The sequence below is a fragment of the Pavona decussata genome, unplaced genomic scaffold (genome assembly GCF_977016875.1).
Source record: "Pavona decussata unplaced genomic scaffold, jaPavDecu1.1 SCAFFOLD_156, whole genome shotgun sequence".
Taxonomy (NCBI): Eukaryota; Metazoa; Cnidaria; class Anthozoa; order Scleractinia; family Agariciidae; genus Pavona; species Pavona decussata.
This window is the reverse complement of record NW_028145568.1, coordinates 5,703,503-5,723,056: the sequence shown is the minus strand read 5'-3', so window position 1 is coordinate 5,723,056 and position 19,554 is coordinate 5,703,503. Positions and strand designations below refer to the sequence as shown.

Below are 19,554 nucleotides of genomic sequence, written 5' to 3'. Positions count from 1 at the left end.
ACAAAAACAGTTTCCGGCCATTTTTGTTTTTTTTTGGAGCGGGCAAGTGCATGTGGAAAAGAGAATTCTGTGAAGAACTAAAGATCAGGGAGTTAATTGCTGCAATGTACATTCAATAAAACAAACTTAAGGAAATCAATTACAGGTGGTTATATTAGACGGAGTTACTGAACGAGTTCGAGGTCTGTACTGTGCTGTAAGTTACGGACTGGATTTTCCCGTTGATTTATGGCCCCAGCGCGAAGAAAAGACAAGGGTCTGTAACTTACAGTAAGGCCTGAGAAAACGAGGCTAGTAAGATATTTATTATATCTCCGAGGATAAACTTTCAAATTTAGTGGGTAGTACACCGAAAAAACGGCCCGCGAAATTGACCATTCACACCGCGCGTACTAACTGAGCGATATTATAACAAGTAACAAGTACTGCCAGTCATCCTTGAATTAGTTCACACTTGCTATGAACTGTGCAAAGGATCAATTTTACTGTCTCACAAACAACTATGAAAGGCTCAAAGTGAATTTTCGCAAGATAGCACTCGGGTAGCCGAAAAATTCCAATGCGAACAGTAAGAAATTTCCCTGGAAAATTCCACGGTACCTTTGTATTTTGTATTTGTATTTTGTATTTTTTATTTACTCCATATCATCTTATTAGTATATCAGATTACAGTTCAAAAGGAATGGAGAAGGGCATAATATAGTTAGCTAATTGTATGCCCGTTGAAATTACATTACAATATTTGGTAAGATAAAAAAAGAAGAAGGAAAAGGAGAACTTATTATAAATAGAGGAGAAGAAAGACAGAAAACGTTTTACAAGGTCGTGTGGCAGTGATTAATACTGAGCAAAATAATTCCGGAAGAGAGCTCGTTTGAATAGTTGTTTTGTTGGTTTTGACGAATAGATATAGGAATATCATTCCAGTAATAGCATCCAATAATTGTTGGGCAAAATTTCCTAATATTTATCCTGAAAGGACTAGGACTCAGATGTTGTAGGGAAGCAATTCGAGTGGCGTAATTATGTTGCTCAGGTACTAGGGTAAAGGTGAAATTGGAAGGCTTTCCATCTACAATATAGTCATAAAAAATTTGGCAGGTATGAAATTTAACGATGTCAGGAAGCTTGATAAGACCAAGATTTACATAATGCGGGGTGATGTACCTTGTACCTTGTGTTTACTTTGCGGATGAACAAATCACTTATGACTGACAAGGTATGTCTTATGTACAGAAAAGGATAGCAAGCACACAAAATCGTGAAATAGTCAATAGTTCTCATATATATCTCCTCAGTTTCGTTTGATTATCGAAATAGATAGCAGCTGTTCACGTATTTCGTTTCAGAAACAAGTTAAATTTCACCGTGTCCGCTGACCGACAGTGAGGCTCGGGTTAGTCACACAATACGCTGTGGATCCAACGGTGTTAACCAAAACTCTGGATTTAGTTTTTGTTTGTACAGTAGTTCGCCCAAAATGCACGCGGTGCAGGTGTTCTGAGTTAGCAAGCCAAGGAAGATACGCTAAAGCGATATGGAGAGGCATTTTAGGTTTAAATATACGCGACTGACTACGTGAAATAGAAAGACGTCGGATCACGCTTCGGAAAGTATTAGTAAACAGCTCAACGGATTCAAGTCTTGCTTATGTAATGTCAGTAAGCTTACCTATTTTTGGCTGTCACTCTGATTTAAAAACTAAAATCCAACAGAAATAATTCTATTTTATGGGATAGTAAGGGTATACGTGTCGACTAGTCCAAAATGCTGTCACGTTTTACTTGTTTGTCAAAAACCACTCTGTGTAGACTATTTGTTTCAGTTTCATATCCGAATGGTTCGGAAGTTAGATTCTGAAATAAAATTCTTTAAAATTATGCTAAGATAATGAGTGGATAATTTTTTTGGACAAAAATTACAACTTTTCGCGCTATTAGGGGAAACCAACTGTGAATGCTGATTTTCGGCTCCTCCAATTACCAGTTTTCGGATAATTTTTGCGAAAATTCCAAATATTATTATCATATCATCCACGAGAGAGTCAGTAGATCAATAACTGATAGAAATGAATAGGAGGAACCCTTTAATTCGCTCCCAAGTTGTTTTCTGCTGCGGCTATGGGCTCGTATTATTCCCAGTCAGGAAAGATCGAATTTGCGTGCGATACTTGCGGCTCACAATTCATGACACGAATTATGATCAGAGATTAAAACCGATTCACAAACACTTCACATCTGGGGCCCGTGAATGTTTCCAAACATCACATATTGGGCTCTAAACGACTGACTAAAGACAGCCATTCAATGGTTTACTATCCCAAATTTTTTTCCTATTCTGGTTTAAAAGAAATAGATTTATCCCGGTGAATAAGCCTACAAAACATGTGCAACAGATTTGCATACCATTTCGATGTCGCAGGCAAAAGCAGTGAAAATTCCTCACAAAATGAAAAAAGTTGAGGATCCTTTTTGTCCTTATTGCACAAATGTGGAGCAAACAGTCACCCATTTATTTGTATCCTGTATTTTTGCCGTTTCCTTCTGGTCCAGCTTCACTGGTTGGTACCAGTGCATTTTCAAAGAAACCCTAACTATAGGCAGGAAAGAAATAATGTACGGCATCTTGAATAATTGTGGTCCTCTTGCCCAGCCCTAAACCATCTTATTCTTAAACACGGCGGAATACACCAAAAATGACCAAAAACGGGTAAAAAACCGAGTTATTTCCAGACATTTTCTTGCAAGGGGTTAGCCGAAAGTGTTAACCGAACATAAACAATCCATTTTATTTCTGACAACCAATTAGGCCATACTTTCATCTGTGATATGTTTCCGAGGAAACAGTTCAAAAACAGAACTTTTGCTTCACACCGAATTGATACCATAAGAAAACAACTTTTGATCAGCATAACTGAAATTAAGTCTACGAAAAGCTACTGGGTTGATAGATATTAACAAACGCGGTTTCGACTGTATCACTAATGTGAAACATAGTTTTTTAGATTATCTATACATTTTCAGAAAATAAGACTGAGAAGGCACTCCTCGGTGATTTATACTACACAACTCATTTCAATTCCCCTAATAAAGTGAGAACACAATGAAACAAACTAATACATTGAACCGTAATTTCTGGAGTAATTACCAGCAACGCAGCACCGCTGAATGATTAAAGTAACCCGAATAGAGATAAACTCAAATAAACAACAATGTTGAAATTTTTACTTGGAAAAGAGCGTATTTTTTATCGTTTAACATTTCCCCACGTGTTATTCAAGCAACTCCTGCTGGTGTAACTTGAATGAGAAAAGAATAATTTGTTACTTTTTAAGGTTACCTTATAACTTCAGAGATGTCTCGCGTCCAAGCGATGTAGCGGCGATCGGTGATGTAGCGCGTCCGGTTTAAACTACCTAAACCCACATATCAAATTAAAGCTTGTAGAGGTGGCTATCAAACTTTATTAAGTTCTCAGCCTCGGATATTGCATTTCTAGGGTTCTGATTGGTTCACTAAATCCCGGTTATTAGTTTGATCTTAGCCCCAGGTGCCGCTGAGCTAATTTTTCTTTTTCGGCGGGAAGCGAAAGAAAAATGTAGGAAAAAAAAAAAGAAAGAAAAACCAAACAGTGCCATCTCAATATAACAACAATAAAAGCCACAAAGTTCGGTTTGACACTATTTAATGGTACGTATCTCTGAATTTTTCTTTAAAATCAGAAAAATTGCACGATATTACGATTTAGATCACATAACAACAACAATAACAACCGGTTACCTTCCAAAATTTCAGGATAGCTTCGCTTGAAAATCCTGGCGGTAAGAGGTTAAAACCGATCGAAGAAATTTCTCAAGAAGAGCTTAATGCCTGCCCTTATGCTTCTACGCATTTATGAGGACTCCAGGTGCAAATGTCATCTATGAAATCCGTACGAGCGGCGGCCAAAATGTTCGTTTCCGTCGCTCGGCACCACTCAGCAAAACATTTGCACAAACGTGCACAGCTCTTACGCTTCTCGATAAGCTTGAAGTTTAAAATCTTGCACTGAATGCTTGTCTCACTGAGATTGTACCTCGTACACTTGGACTTGCCTTAGGTGTTTTTAAACGCCTGCGAGGAATTCAGTTCAGCATGAAAAAAAAAAAAAAAAAAAAAAACGGCCATGATCCCTTCCTACACAGCAAAACATTTGCTTAACTGTGCACAAATATTATGCTTCTCGATGAGCTGGAACTTCAAAAGCACTCGAATGCTTGTCTCAGAAAGGTTGCAGCCTGTACACTTGAACGTTTCTTGAATTTGAGAAGTCCGGCTGTGTCCGACCTACTTCGCTTTCGATTTTTCATTCAACTTCGTTGGCAAAGAGCTGCGCGTGTCTATGATCATTACGTTGTGGCTTTGGTCGGAAGCTGCTTCAACATTCGGTCGTTTTACTTTAAAAGAAATTTTACTTAAAATAAAATTCAGTAAACTTCAACAGCAATACCCAAACGCTGAGAATTTAATAAAACAATTATTCTATTCGCGCTTGTTGGATATGAGATTGGTTAAAGCCAACTCGGCGCTTCGCGCCTCGTTGGCTATTTACCATCTCATATCCAACGCGCGCTCATGGAATAATTGTTAAAAACCAAGAATTTTGAGATAAAATGAATTGCCGAATTTTTAGCACTGTTTTCTCAAATCAATTTTTTTTACTTGGAGGAGACTCTTTAAACAGCTAAAACACAAAGTGAATTTGTTCGTTTGCCTTCAAATTTGGACAGTAGCTAGTTTAACATATAAACAACCAAAATATGTCTGCGAATTTTTTCTTTCGAAATATTTTCTCTCCGAGAGCGATTTTTGCACGATCATTCCGCATTTTTTTATCCTATTACGAGGATACGACGGCGTCCAAGCGATGTAGCGGCGATGTAGCGCGTCCGGTTTAAACTGTAGATACCTAAACCCACATATAAAATTAAAGCTTGTAGAGCTGGCTATCAAACTATACCACGAATTTTGAAATAAAATAAATTGCCGAACATTTAGCACTGTTTTCTCAAATCAATTTTTTTACTTGGAGGAGACTCTTTAAAGAGCTAAAACTCAAAGGGAATTTGATCGTTTGCCTTCAAATTTGGACAGTAGCTAGTTTGAAATATACACAACAAAAACGTGTCTGCGAATGTTTTCTTTCGAAATATTTTCTCTCAGAGAGCGATTTTTGTACGATCACTCCGCATTTTTTTGATCCTATTACGAAAATGTTCTGTAACTTTTCACTGCGATTGAATATGGTAAAACGCAGACACTTTTTTTAGCGCTTTTGGTCCGGGAACTGAGGAGCCAATTAAATTAGCAAAAAATATAATAAAAATAAATGCCCACGACATTTAGTTAAACAAATCGTAAGTTAAAGAAAATTACCTAACAGCACAGTACAACGAAAACTTAAATATAACAGAACTTTCTTCTACAAATCTAGATTCCTCTTTTTCCCATAAATTATCTCGGTACGCGTTTACAAGATCGAAACCTTAATTGAAAGTGCAGTACGCTTAGGTACAACTGATCTGGTACAATAGGCGTTTCTGTTCAATAATCAGTTGCAGATTACAACTTTTAACACTAGCTATTGTTATCGAAATAGTAGATATTAAAATTAATTAAAAATAAAAATCAACTGGTGCAAATTCATCTTTAAACACGGCGGAATTACACCAAAAATGACCAAAAACGGGTAAAAAATCGAGTTATTTCCAGACATTTTCTTGCAAGGGGTTAGCCGAAAGTGTTGACCGAACATAAACAATCCATTTTATTTCTGACAACCAATTAGGCCTTACTTTCATCTGTGATATGTTTCCGAGGAGACAGTTCAAAAAAAGAACTTTTGCTTCACACCGAATTGATACCATAAGAAAACAACTTTTGATCAGCATAACTGAAATTAAGTCTACGAAAAGCTACTGGGTTGATACATATCAACAAACGTGGTTTCGACTGTATCACTAATGTAAAACATAGTTTTTAAGATTATCTATACATTTCCAGAAAATAAGACTGAGAAGGCACTCTTCGGTGATTTATACTACACAATTCATTTTAATTCCCCTAATAAAATGCAAACACAATGAAACAAACTAATACATTGAACCGTAATTTCTGGAGTAATTACCAGCAACGCAGCACCGCTGAATGATTAAAGTAACCCGAATAGAGATAAACTCAAATAAACAACAATGTTGAAATTTTTACTTGGAAAAGAGCGTATTTTTTATCGTTTTAACATCCCCCCCCCCCCCGTGTAATTTAAGCAACTCCTGTTGGTTTAATTTGAATGAGTAAAGTTAAATTTGTTACGTTTTAAGGTTACCTTATACCTTTAGAGGTGCCTCGCGTCCAAGCGATGTAGCGCGTCCGGTTTAAACTGTAGATACCTAAACCCACATATAAAATTAAAGCTTGTAGAGCTGGCTATCAAACTATACCACGAATTTTAAAATAAAATGAATTGCCGAATATTTAGCACTGTTTTCTCAAATCAATTTTTTTACTTGGAGGAGACTCTTCAATGAGCTAAAACTCAACGGGGATTGGATCGTTTGCCTTCAAATTTGGACAGTAGCTAGTTTGACATATAACAACATACACGTGTCTGCGAATTTTTTCTTTCGAAATATTTTCTCTCCGAGAGCGATTTTTGTACGATCACTCCGCATTTTTTTGATCCTATTACGAAGAAGTTCTGTAACTTTTCACTGCGATTGAATATGGCAAAAGGCAGACACGCTTTTTTAGTGCTTTTGGTCCGGAAACTGAGGAGCCAATTAAATTAGCAAAAAAATAAAATTTGCTTTGACTTGTAGCTTTCAAAAGGCGATTCGGAGGCTTACATTTACAGGTCGTGATTCCACAATTCACTTTAAAACTCTTGGTATAGTTTGATAGCCAACTCTATAAGCTTTAATTTGATATAAGGGTTCAAGTATCTACAGTTTAAACCGGACGCGCTACATCGCTTGGGCGCGAGACACCTCTAAAGGTATAAGGTAACCTTAACGACCGTTTAAACGGTTTCAACATTTGACCAACACTCGTTCAAACGAAGTTGTAGAGATGTTGGCAAAATGTTGGATGAACGGAGTGTTCAAACGGTTCCAACGCAATCAAGATTATAAAAAACAAAGGAAATGTTGAATCGATGTTGAATGAAAGTTTAAACGAATGTTAACTTAATTCAACAGGCTTTAGACAAGGTTGCAACAATTTTTTTACACTTTCAACAATGTTGAACGACCTGTTTAAATGCCCACGACATTTAGTTAAACGAACCGTAAGTTAAAGAAAATTACCTAAGAGCACAGTATAACGAAAACTTAAATATAACAGAACCTTCTTCTACAAATCTAGATTCCTCTTTTCCCATAAATTATCACGGTACGTGTTTACAAGATCAAAACCTTAATTGAAAGTGCAGTACGTTTAGGTACAACTGCTCTGGTGCAATAGGCGTTTCTGTTCAATAATCAGTTGCAGATTACAACTTTTAACACTAGCTATTGTTATCGAAATAGTAGGTATTAAAATTAATTAAGGATAAAAATCAACTGGTGCAAATTCATCTTTAAACACGGCGGAATTACACCAAAAATGACCAAAAACGGGTAAAAAATCGAGTTATTTCCAGACATTTTCTTGCAAGGGGTTAGCCGAAAGTGTTGACCGAACATAAACAATCCATTTTATTTCTGACAACCAATTAGGCCATACTTTCATCTGTGATATGTTTCCGAGGAAACAGTTCAAAAACAGAACTTTTGCTTCACACCGAATTGGTACCATAAGAAAACAACTTTTGATCAGCATAACTTAAATTAAGTCTACGAAAAGCTACTGGGTTGATAGATATCAACAAACGTGGTTTCGAAAGTATTACTTGTAAAACATATATAGTTTTTAAGATTATCTATACATTTCCAGAAAATCAGACTGAGAAGGCACTCCTCGGTGATTTATACTTCACAATTCATTTTAATTCCTCTAATAAACAAATTAATACATTGAACCTTAATTTCTGGAGTAATTACCAGCAACGCAGAAACGCTGAATGATTAAAGTAACCAGAATAAAGATAAACTTAAATAAACAACAATGTTGAAATTTTTACTTGGAAGAAAGGGTATTTTTATCTTTAAACATTTCCCAACGCGTAATTTAAGCAACTTCTGCTGGTGTAATTTGAAGGAGGAAAGAATACTTCCAACACAAAAGTTGTCACATTGGATAGTTAGTCACCTAAATATTGTGGCTATATAATTATAAAACTTGACAAAAAGCATGCGTAGTGTGATTTGTTCGCACCGACCAAAATTGACTAAGTAGTAAAAAAATATCTTAAAGTTCGTGTCGTAGCCAATTGCGGGTAGTCACTGACAGGTGAGGCAGGATACAGAATAGGTATTGTGTATATTGCGGGCAATAACAAGATCCAACTCCGTGTGGAGGAACAAGAAAACCAGTCAAACAATTGAAGTAAGTGACTTTCAGTAATATGTGCCTTACGCATAAAGTTAAATGTGGATGAAAATTATTTAAATCTTAACTGAAAATGCGTGCGCCTTCTATCAGCAAGCAAAGGCTAGAAATCAGTCAACAAGTGAAGAATTGGAAGAAAAATTGTGAAAAAAAAAAGAAAAAAAAGAGAAAACAACAACAGCAAAGACACTGTGAGCTATTCAGCACAGCAGTTGATCCGTTAAGGGATGTGCGGTACTGACTGGCAAACAAAAGAGCTACTAACAAAATGAAAGCCATGTAGGAGAGACTGATCAAAAGGGTAAATAATCAGGAATATTAATTTTAAGAGTTGTGTGTGAGTATTTTATTTGGGAACGAAATATCACACCCTATGAATAGAAGAAGTCATTAGAAACTTTGCTAAATTTTGTACGATTTTGTACGAAACGTGCCGGATTGATGAAAAAGCTCATACATCAATTTCTTATTCGTTAAAACCATCTCCTAAATTCTTCGTCCCTGCTTTACCGCGGTATTGTGTTGCGTACATGTACTTGTACCTTATTGATAGTATATTTCGGGCATATCCTATTAATACCCCTTGCCAACTCATGTGTTATCTCGAGTTTCAATTTTGTATTCTTATGTTTAGTCTTCAAATTCGTTTTTGTATTTCGAGCTTCAAATTCTTATTGGTTATGTTTGTAGGCCCGTTTAAACGGTCACAACATTTGACCAACATCCGCTCAACAAAAGTTGCAACGATTGCGGATAAAAGTTGAACGGAATGATCAAACGGTTCCAACGGAATTCAACATTTTCAAGAACAAGGGAAATGTTGAATCGATGTTGAATGAAAGTTTAAACGAATTTATATTTTATTCACCACGCTTTCAACAAGCTTGTGGAAAGAACGAATTACACCAAAAAATATGAAACACGGCTAAAAGAGTTATTGCCAGGCATTTTCTAGCAAGAGGAAAGCTGAAGGTTAAAACTTAAGGAAATACGTGTTGACCAAAGGATTCTCAAACGATCTGGACAAAACAAAGTAAGGAGATTAGTATAAAAGTTACAATGAACACTCTTGAAGTAAATACAACAAAAATCATAAGTCTAATGAAATTACTTAATAGTACACTACAACGAAACTAAAATAGAACACAACCTTCGTCTCCAAATCTAGGTTCCTCCTTTTTTTTACATTAATTATCTTGCAACGTGTTTAGAAGATCGAAACCTTAATTGAAAATACTGTACCTGTTGGTACAACAGGTCTGGTACAATAGGTGTTTCCGTTCAATAATCAGTGGCAGAATAAAAGTCTTAACACTAGCTAGTTATCTATAAATAATAGAACGTTATAGGATAAAAATCAACTGGTACAAATTTATTTTTAAATACGGCGGAATTACATCAAAAATTGTTACAAACGGGTAAAAGAGTTATATCAGGTATTTCCAGCAAGATGTAGCCTGAAGGTTAAAACTTAACAATACACGCGTTGACCGGAAGGTTCCCAAACAATCGGGACAAAACAATTAAAATAATATATATATAATATATATATATGCGCAGCTTCAGGCCCGGTTTTAGCAGGCACGTTCTTGCAAATTCGCACAGATATCACAGGCAAATAGCTCTCTGGAAGGAGAAAATTGAGTTTGCAGCATGTAGCTGCTCAAGTCGGGATAAGGTCATTTACATTGACTGCTAATATTTATCTGGATTTTCAAAAACATACCTGCACTTAACCTACGCAGAGACAGAAAGTTCAGCCTAACTGAATCTCACAACACTGCCCTCCCCACCCCTCTGCTTTTCACACAAACTTGCAAGTCAATCACCTACATTGAGGCCACACTCCAGGCTTTGTGTCAGCTTGATGCAATTGATTGTCAACAGCCTTTGTCTCTATCGGGGAGGTCAAAGGGCATTAGAAGTCACCCTGGTTTAGTAAAAACAGCAAATTGGGCCAAGCTGAAGGCTACAATACCCTCCCCTCCCCACCACGGAGCTTTTGACACACAACCAAGAGCTACCCCCCTAGCAGTAAGCCCTCACCCTGGGCTAGCTCACAGACTGGTCATTGATGGCAAGCCCCTCAAGTTTAGAGAACCACAGAGGCCTGAAGCTGGGCGATGCCCAGCTTCAGGCCCGGGTCTAGCATGCACGTTCTTACAAATTCGGACAGATATCACAGGCAAATAGCTCTCTGGAAGGCAAAAATTGAGTTTGCAGGCAAAATGTACGAAGTCTAGCATGTAGCAGCTTAAGTCGGGATGAGCTCACTTACATTGACTGCTAATATCTATCTGGATTTTCAAAAACATACCTGTACTTGACCTACGCAGAGACAGAAAGTTCAGCCTAACTGAGTCTCACAACACTGCCCTACCCACCCCTCTGCTTTTCACACAAACTTGCAAACCACTCATCTTCATTTAGGCCAAACTCCAGGCTTTGTGTCAACTTGATGCAATTGATTGTCAACAGCCTTTGTCTCTATGGGGGAGGTCAAAGGGCATTAGAAGTCACCCTGGTTTAGTAAAAAATGGAAATTGGGCCACGCTGAAGGCTACAATACCCAGCCCCTCCCCACCCCAGAGCTTTTGACACACAACCGAGAGCTACCCCCCAGTAGTAAGCCCTCACCCTGGGCTAGCTCACAGACTGGTCCTTGACGGCAAGCCCCCTCAAGTTTAGAGAACCACAGAGGCCTGAAGCCCGGGCGATGCGCAGCTTCAGGCCCTGCTCTAGCATGCACGTCTTTTCAAATTCGCACAGATATCACAGGCAGATAGCTCTCTGGAAGGCAAATATTGAGTTTGCAGGCAAAATGTACTAAGTCTAGCATGTAGCAGCTGAAGTCGTTATAAGCTCACTTACATTGACTGCTACTGTCTATCTGGATTTTTAAAATCATACCTGCACTTAACCTACGCAGAGACAGAAAGTTCAGCCTAACTGAATCTCACAACACTGCCCTCCCCACCCCTCTGCTTTTTACACAAACTTGCAAGTCACTCACCTGCATTTAGGCCACACTCCAGGCTTTGTGTCAGCTTGATGCAATTGATTGTCAACGGACTGTGTCTCTATGGGGGAGGTCAAAGGGCATTAGAAGTCACCCTGGTTTAGTAAAAACAGCAAATTGGGCCAAGCTGAAGGCTGCAAACCCTCCCCTCCCCATCCCGGAGCTTTTGACACACAACCATGAGCTACCCCTAGCAGTAAGCCCTCACCCTGGGCTAGCTCACAGACTGGTCCTTGACGGCAAGCCCCCTCAAGTTTAGAGAACCACAGAGGCCTGAAGCTGCTTCAGGCCCGGGTCTAGCAGGCACGTTCTTTCAAATTCGCACAGATATCACAGGCAAATAGCTCTCTGGAAGACAAAAATTGAGTTTGCAGGCAAAATGTACTAAGTCTAGCATGTAGCAGCTCATTTTAGAATAAGCTCAATTACATTGACTGCTAATATCTATCTGGATTTTCAAAAACATACCTGCACTTGACGTACGCAAAGACAGAAAGTTCAGCCTAACTTAGTCGCACAACACTGCCCTCCCCACTCCTCTGCTTTTCACAAAAACTTGCAAGTCACTCACCTGCATTTAGGCCACACTCCAGGCTTTGTGTCAGCTTGATGCGATTGATTGTCAACAGCCTGTGTCTCTATGGGGGAGGTCAAAGGGCATTAAAAGTCACCCTGGTTTAGGAAAAACAGCAAATTGGGCCAAGCTGAAGGATACAATACCCTCCCCTCCCCACCCCGGAGCTTTTGACACACAACCGAGAGCCATTTTGACGGGTAGGCAAACAGGCTTGAAATAACATTGTTTGTATAGCAATCCGATGTCAAATAATTTTTACAAAACATTGCTTCTGAAAAATTCATAAATTGGAAACTTTTGGCACTAGAAAAAGGATTTTAAGAACAAATTGGAGGGATGTAGCTCTGACAGAAAGCGTGCAGTCGTGTTTTGAACTTTTCATACGTTTGTCTGTATAGCGAACCAGCCGTGAGCTGCTACTAAAAATAGTTCGCAGGAAAAAATACAGAGAAATGCATGGAAAGTTCAAGACTGTTCAAGACAACGACAGAATGCCCACTGGTGTCCCTTTCTGGATAGGCGAGTCGGGGAAAGCTGAAAGGAGCGACAAGAGCTCAACGGGTTCCGGTTGTTACCCTTGTTTACATAATAGGTCACCCACTCGACGTTTTGGAGGACGCAAGCTATGTAAACTAACGATGAATGGAGGAAGAATGAACCCCCGGAAAATAACAAAAATTTTGTAGGCTCTTAGATATGTGTTTGCCAGCAGTTTAAGAGGTGTCTGGAAGATGTTTTAATTGATTTGAGGTCGCTTTAATTTTGGGCCAATTTACAACGAAAGAGCTTGTCGAATCAAGACTACAATAAGTCAGACTGTTTTGAACTTTTATACCTGAGTTGAGATGTAATATATAAAACAAGACACACAGTGTTCTATCACATATCAAACACCGAGAAGAGAGTTGAAAATACGACGCGTAGTGAAGTATTTCTGACGAACTTCGAGGTTTTTCATTTTGGGATGAAACACTTTGACGAGTGTTTGATATAACTTCTCAAACAAACTGATTTTGAAGGGGAAATTAAGGATGCAAAAACGAGGAGTTATTCATCAGATATCCAACACCTCACGGTGCATGATCTCCTTTGAATTATTAATGATTTAGAGGAGAACTTTTGCAGGTTCAGTTGATGACAGACTGGTGGGTGTGATTTGACTTTACGTCATGCCTTTATTAAGACATTATTAGCTTATGGTAAACGCGAACCAATTAAAAAAAAAAGAAACCCCACTGCAAAAGATTTTGGTGAAGTGAAAACATGTCAAAGGCAAATAACCTCAAAGCCATAAGATATGGGGAGTATTCCCCCATCACATGAGCAGCAAATGAAAGTTGAAGAAAATTGATCTATGTCCTCTACATGTCCCAGAAGCTCACTTCTCATTGTTTTTCGCATTTGATGTGAAAAAGCTGCTCACACCATTATATCCATATCAAGTCAACAAGTTCAAAAATATTGAAAAGTATTTAATTCTCAGCCTCGGATATTACATTTCTAGCGTTCTGATTGGTTCACTAAATCTCGGTTATCAGCTCATATACCGTAGTTTGACCTTATATGGAAAACGAATGCCCCAGGTGTCGCTAAGCTAAATTTTTTTCGGCGGGAAGCGAGAGTTTCTTCGAAAAAATGTAGAAAAAAAAAAAGAAAAGAAAGAAATACCAAACAATGCCATCTCAACATAACAACGATAAAAGCCACAAAGTTCGGTATGACACTATTTAATGATACGTATCTCTGAAGTTTTTTTTTAAAATCTTCAAAATAGCAAGATTTTACGATTTTATAGATCACATAACAACAACAATAACAACCGGTTACCTTCAAAAATTTCAGGATGGCTTGCAAATCCTGGTGGTAAGAGGTTATAACCAATGGAAGAAATTTTTTCAGGAAAAGCTTTATGCCTGCCTTTATGTTTTTACGCATTTACGAGGACTTCAGGAAAAGTTCATCTATGAAAGCCGTACGAGCGGCGGCCATAGTGTTCGTTTCCGTCGCACAGCACCATGCACTCAGCAAAACATTTGCACTAATGTGCACAGCTCTTACGCTTCTCAAATAAGCTTGAAGTTTAAAAACTTGCACTGGATGCCTGTCTCAGTGAGGTTGTACCTCGTACACTTGGACTTGCCTGAAGTGTTTTAAATCGTCCCCGGGGAATTCATTTCAGCATGAAAAAAGCCGTTCTTGCCCTGATCTCTTCTTTCGCTCGGCACCACACAGCAGGACATTTGCTCAAATGTGCACAACTATTACGCTTCTCGATGAGCTGGAACTTCAAAAGCACTTGAATGCTAGTCTCAGAAAGGTTATAATTCGTACATTTAAACGTTTCTTGAATTTTAGATGTGCGACTGTGTCCGATTTTCTTCGCTTTCGATTTTTCATTCAACTCCGCTTGCAAAGAGCTGCGCATGTCATGTGATCATTACGTTTCGCGCGCTTTGGTCGGAGGTTGCCTTAACATCCGGTCGTTTTAATTTGAAAGAGATGTTTTCTTAAAATATAAAAATTCAGTAAACTTCAACAGCAATACAATTATTTCATTCGCACTTGTTGGATATGAGATTAGTTATAGCCAACTCATATCCAACGCGCGCTCATGGAATAATTGTTAAATATAGCACGTGAATCGTATAGCACTTTTTACTCCTTTCTGTTACTTCTCGTCAAACCACTCTCGAACAAAAGAAGAAAACCACCCTAAAACAAACTTGTGTTAGTTGTCACATACGTTTTCTCCCATGCCCTACTATCGTTTTCAGTTTCCCGCTTATTTGTCCGTTTTCCCCATTCTCGGACATATCTTGAGATTCCTGGAGTAATTATTTTATTGTTCTGAAATAGATCTTCTTACAATTAACACTGAGAGCATATTTTATCAAATCTACCGTCATTAAAGGTTAATTTTGCTTCTGATTCAATTTGAGGTGGAAAAACTGAGAAAGTTATAATGATAATAAATCTTCTTATGCAGTATTTAAAATTTGGTCATGGTTCATCTTACAAACAACGAAGTTCAGAAAGATTTCGGTTATATAAAAGTGAAAAATTTACCAATGAGTTTGAATTGAGTTGAATTTGAATTTTTACCTTTATAATGGTCACAGTTCTAAACAACTGGGGAGGTTTTTTTTTTTAACATTTAAATCGCATATAAATAAAAGTAGAAACAAATTTGCACAATAATTTCATTTTATATACATTCATTCGTTTGATGTTGACGATTTAATGTCATAAGCACACTGTGAGGCAAAAGTTTATCTCCCATGAAATCAACACTTCCATATAAACAGCTGATTAACTATATACTAAACAGGAAAAAATTTGATATTGTCAAACAGTCATTATATGCATAGTCGTCATAAGGGATACAAACAGTTGTACAAACGCTGGTAAGTGGATTCGAAACACACTAAGAAACATCTGTGACTACACCCGTATTCATACTTCGGTAGAATTTGCCCACACTGTTGAGGCTTTTCTTTATAATTGGAAGCGGTTTGGGAAAGTATTAGACAAACATTACAATTACTTCCTAAGCTAGAAGTAAAGTTAAATTCAACAGAACTTCTAAAACGTTTTGAACATGTTTTAAGATTTTCTTTGTCTAAACTTTAGCAAACAAGGTGCAGCTGATTTAATAACGAGATTATGATGGTGATTCCAAACAAAAATGGAAGAAGAGAATAGTGGGGTGGGGAGGGCGGGGGTGAGAGCTAGTGATTTGGGAAGTCCGCTTTTAAAGCCCCATGTACACCAACAAAACAGGTTTAATAAAATAACAATTGGTCACAGAAAACTCAACAATTGGCTTTGTCATTGGATTCAAGTAAACTTTAACTTATGCTTTTATTTGTGCTAAATCTGTAGTGGACAAAAATCCGAAAGCAGCTTTTATGAAGAAAACAATTTTAAACTGTGTCTAACTAAACAACTTTTAAACGTGTTTAAGCCTTGGTGTGAATGAGGCATAAGTCAGTTTATTAGTACTAATTGATCTAGTGTTTGGTTTAGTGTTATACTTTTGATTTTCTTCTATTCAAGACATATTATTGTTTGAGGCCTTTTTTTGAGGGATGACCTAGAATTTAGGTAGCCTGTAAGCACATGTCGCCTGTTGTGTTTGAGCGAACACGTCTGTGTGCAGGCTACTTCTGACGTGGGTTGAAAGCGTTTCGAATTTTTTAACTTTGGTAGGATCTGACTCACTCTGTACGATGCAGCTTTCACAACCGAAAGGACTGCAAGGTTCACTGAACCTTCTTACAGCGTTCTATCGCGAAGGAATTCCATCAATAAAAGCGTGCGTAGATACCGCACTGGCTGGCCAATGACCGATTATTCGGTTTTTCTCTTTGAGTTTTGGCTTTACTTTTCTAAGGGTAGCGGACTCGTAAAGACGTGTTTTAGCCATTGCTTCTTTGTGTTTAATGGATTATGTCACAAAAATTAATGGCGGTGTTTTCTGTCTTTGATATTGCATCACGTGAACAGTTAATGAAAATTGAAGAAAATTGATCGATATTCTCCAAATGTCCCAGAAGCCACCTGTGCTCACTTCTCATTGTTTTTCGCATTTAATGTGAAAAAAGCTGTTCACACATTATATCCATATCAAGTCAACAAGTTCAAAAATATTGAAAAGTATAGCACGTGAATCGTATAGCTCTTTTTACTCCTTTCTGTCACTTCTCGTCAAACCACTCTCGAACAAAAAAAGAAAACCACCCTAAAACAAACTTGTGTTAGTTGTCACAAAAGTTTTCTCCCATGCCCCAATATCATTTTCAGTTTCCCGCTTATTAGTCCATTTTCCCGATTCTCGGACGCATCTTCAGATTCCTGGAGTATTTTTTTTATTGTTCTGAAACAGTTCTTCTTACAATTAACACCCTCTGTGATCGCATATTTTATTAAATCTACCGTCATTGAAAGTTAATTTTGCATCTGATTCAATTTGAGGTGGAAAAACTGAGAAAGTTATAATGAGAAAATGCAGCCGTTGAAATAAATCTTCTTATGCAGTATTTAAAATTTGGTCATGGTTCATCTTAGAAAGTACAAAGTTCAGAAAGATTTCGGTTATATAAAAGTGAAAAATTTACCAATGAGTTTGAATTGAGTTGAAATTGAATTCTTACCTTAATGGACACAGTTCTAAACAACTAGGGAAGTTTCGTTTAACCTTTAAATCGAATATAAATAAATGTAAAAAAGAAATTTGCACAATATTTTTTTTCAAATATATTCAATCGTTTGATGTTGACGTTTCAATTTCATGAGCACACTAGCTGTGAGGCAAAGGTTTATCTCCCATGAAATCAACACTTCCATCATACAAACAGCTGATTAAATACTAAATAGGAAAAAAATTGATATTGTCAAAAAGTCATTATATGCATAGTCGTCATAAGGGATACAAACAGTTGTGCAAACGCTGGTAAGTGGATTCGAAACACACTCAGAAACATCTGTGACTACACCCGTATTCATACTTCGGTCGAATTTGCCTTTACTTCCAAGGCAATTCTTTATAATTGGAAGCGGTTTGGGAAAGTATTAGACTAACATTACCATTACTTCATAAGCTAGAAGTAATTTAAATTCAACAGAACCATTCTAAAACGTTTTGAACGTGATTTAAGGTTTTCTTTGTTTAAACTTTAGCAAACTAGGTGCAGCTGATTTAATAACGACAATATGATGCTGATTCCAAACGAAAATGGAAGAAGAGAATGGTGGGGTGGGGAGGGGGGATGGGAGTGATTTGGAAATCCTTTTAAAGCCCCATTCACACTAACAAAACAGGTTTAACAAAATGAAAATTGGTAAGACAAAGCTGAACAGTTGGCTTTGGCATTGGATTCAAGTAACCTTTAAATTATGCTTTCGTTTTGTGCTAAAGTACTAATTGATCTAGCGTTTGGTTTAGTGTTATACCTTTGTTTTTCTTCTATTCAAGACATATTATTGTTTGAGCGCCTTTTTCGGTGGGGTTGACCTAGAATTTAGGTAGCCTGTACACACACGTCTCCTGTTGTGTTTGAGCGGAGACATCTTTGTGCAGGCTACTTCTTACGTGGGTTGTAAGCGTTTTTTTAATTTTGAAACTTTGTAGGATCTGACTTACTCTGTACGATGCAGCCTTTACAACCGAAAGGACTGCAAGGTTCACTGATCCTTCTTACAGCGTTCTATCGCGGAGGAATTCACTGGCCGGCCAATGACCAATTATTCGGTTTTTCTCTTTAAGTTTTGCTTTGCTTTTCCAAGGGTAGCAGACTTGTAGACAGACGTGTTTTAGCCATTAATGCTTCTTTGTGTTTAATGGATTATATGACAAAAATTCCTGGCGGTGTTTTCTGTTTTTGATATTGTCCACGCAGTGGAGAAAGATATACTTTGCCTGTTCTCGGTTTGGCAAGTTCACCTTCCTGGTTGTAAATTGTTATACTGATACTACTTGAATGCTTGTCGCCATCGATAGAGATCCGAGCCAAAGGCGAGGCCCATTAACTGTCAAAAAACAAAACAACAAGAACAAGAACAAGAACAACAACAAAGAACTCTTCCAAAGCTTTCCCAACGGGAAATAGCATATATCTCATATAAATTCAATAGTTTGATTTCATAAGCACACTGTGAGGAAAACGTTTAATTTCCCATGAAGTCAACACTACCATTTAAACAGCTGATTGAATATCAAATAAATATATATTTTCTGTAAAGTGTCATATCAGTTGCGTAGTCTGTATAAAGGATACGAACAGTTGTGCAAACGCTGGTAAGTGGATTTGGAACACATTCAGAAAGATCCATGACTACCCAGTATATTAAGGTTTTTGTTGGCCGCTCGTTTCGGCTTGGTTTTCGTCTGAAGCTTTCCTTGAGAATCGGAAGCGGTTTGGAAAAGTACTAGGCGAAGTTTACAATTACGTCATTAGCTAGAACTAACCTAAATTCAACAGAACCTCTAAAATGCTTTGTTTAAACTCTAGAAAACAAGGTGCAGCTGATTTAATAACTAGAATATTATAAGAGGGTGAATTCAAACAAAACTAAAGAAGAAAAGGGTAGGGGAGGGCGAAGTGATTTGGAAAGTCTTAGCTTGTTGGTATTAATTAATTTAGCGGTTGCTTTAGAGATTTACTTTTGGTTTTCTTCAATTCAAGGAAATATTATTGTTTTAACGCCTATTTCTTAAAACATTTTGGGTAAAGTGGACAAAATTTTCAATTTCGTGCACTGAAATCAGATATATTGAGTTCTCGATTGTAACCTCTCATAGGCTCCAGATGTTTTAGAGCACCCTTTTTCTACACTTGTTATGGTAATTCAAATTACTTAACAAATTAAACAAAGGTTAAGCATCTCATAAAAAAAGCTTTTGCAACTAAGCAGGTGAGTAAACCATTTTTTTC

General features: G+C 37.5%; 1 long non-coding RNA gene across 1 annotated transcript; it reads right to left on the bottom strand.

Moving 5' to 3' along the window:
* Positions 1-10,238: 10,238 nt before the first annotated feature.
* Positions 10,239-12,301, bottom strand: LOC146465517 (uncharacterized). Its single transcript, XR_014868239.1, has 3 exons — positions 12,116-12,301; positions 11,539-11,605; positions 10,239-10,421 (listed from the first exon to the last, which is right to left on the bottom strand). It is a non-coding gene; the product is annotated as an uncharacterized LOC146465517 (long non-coding RNA).
* Positions 12,302-19,554: the final 7,253 nt, after the last annotated feature.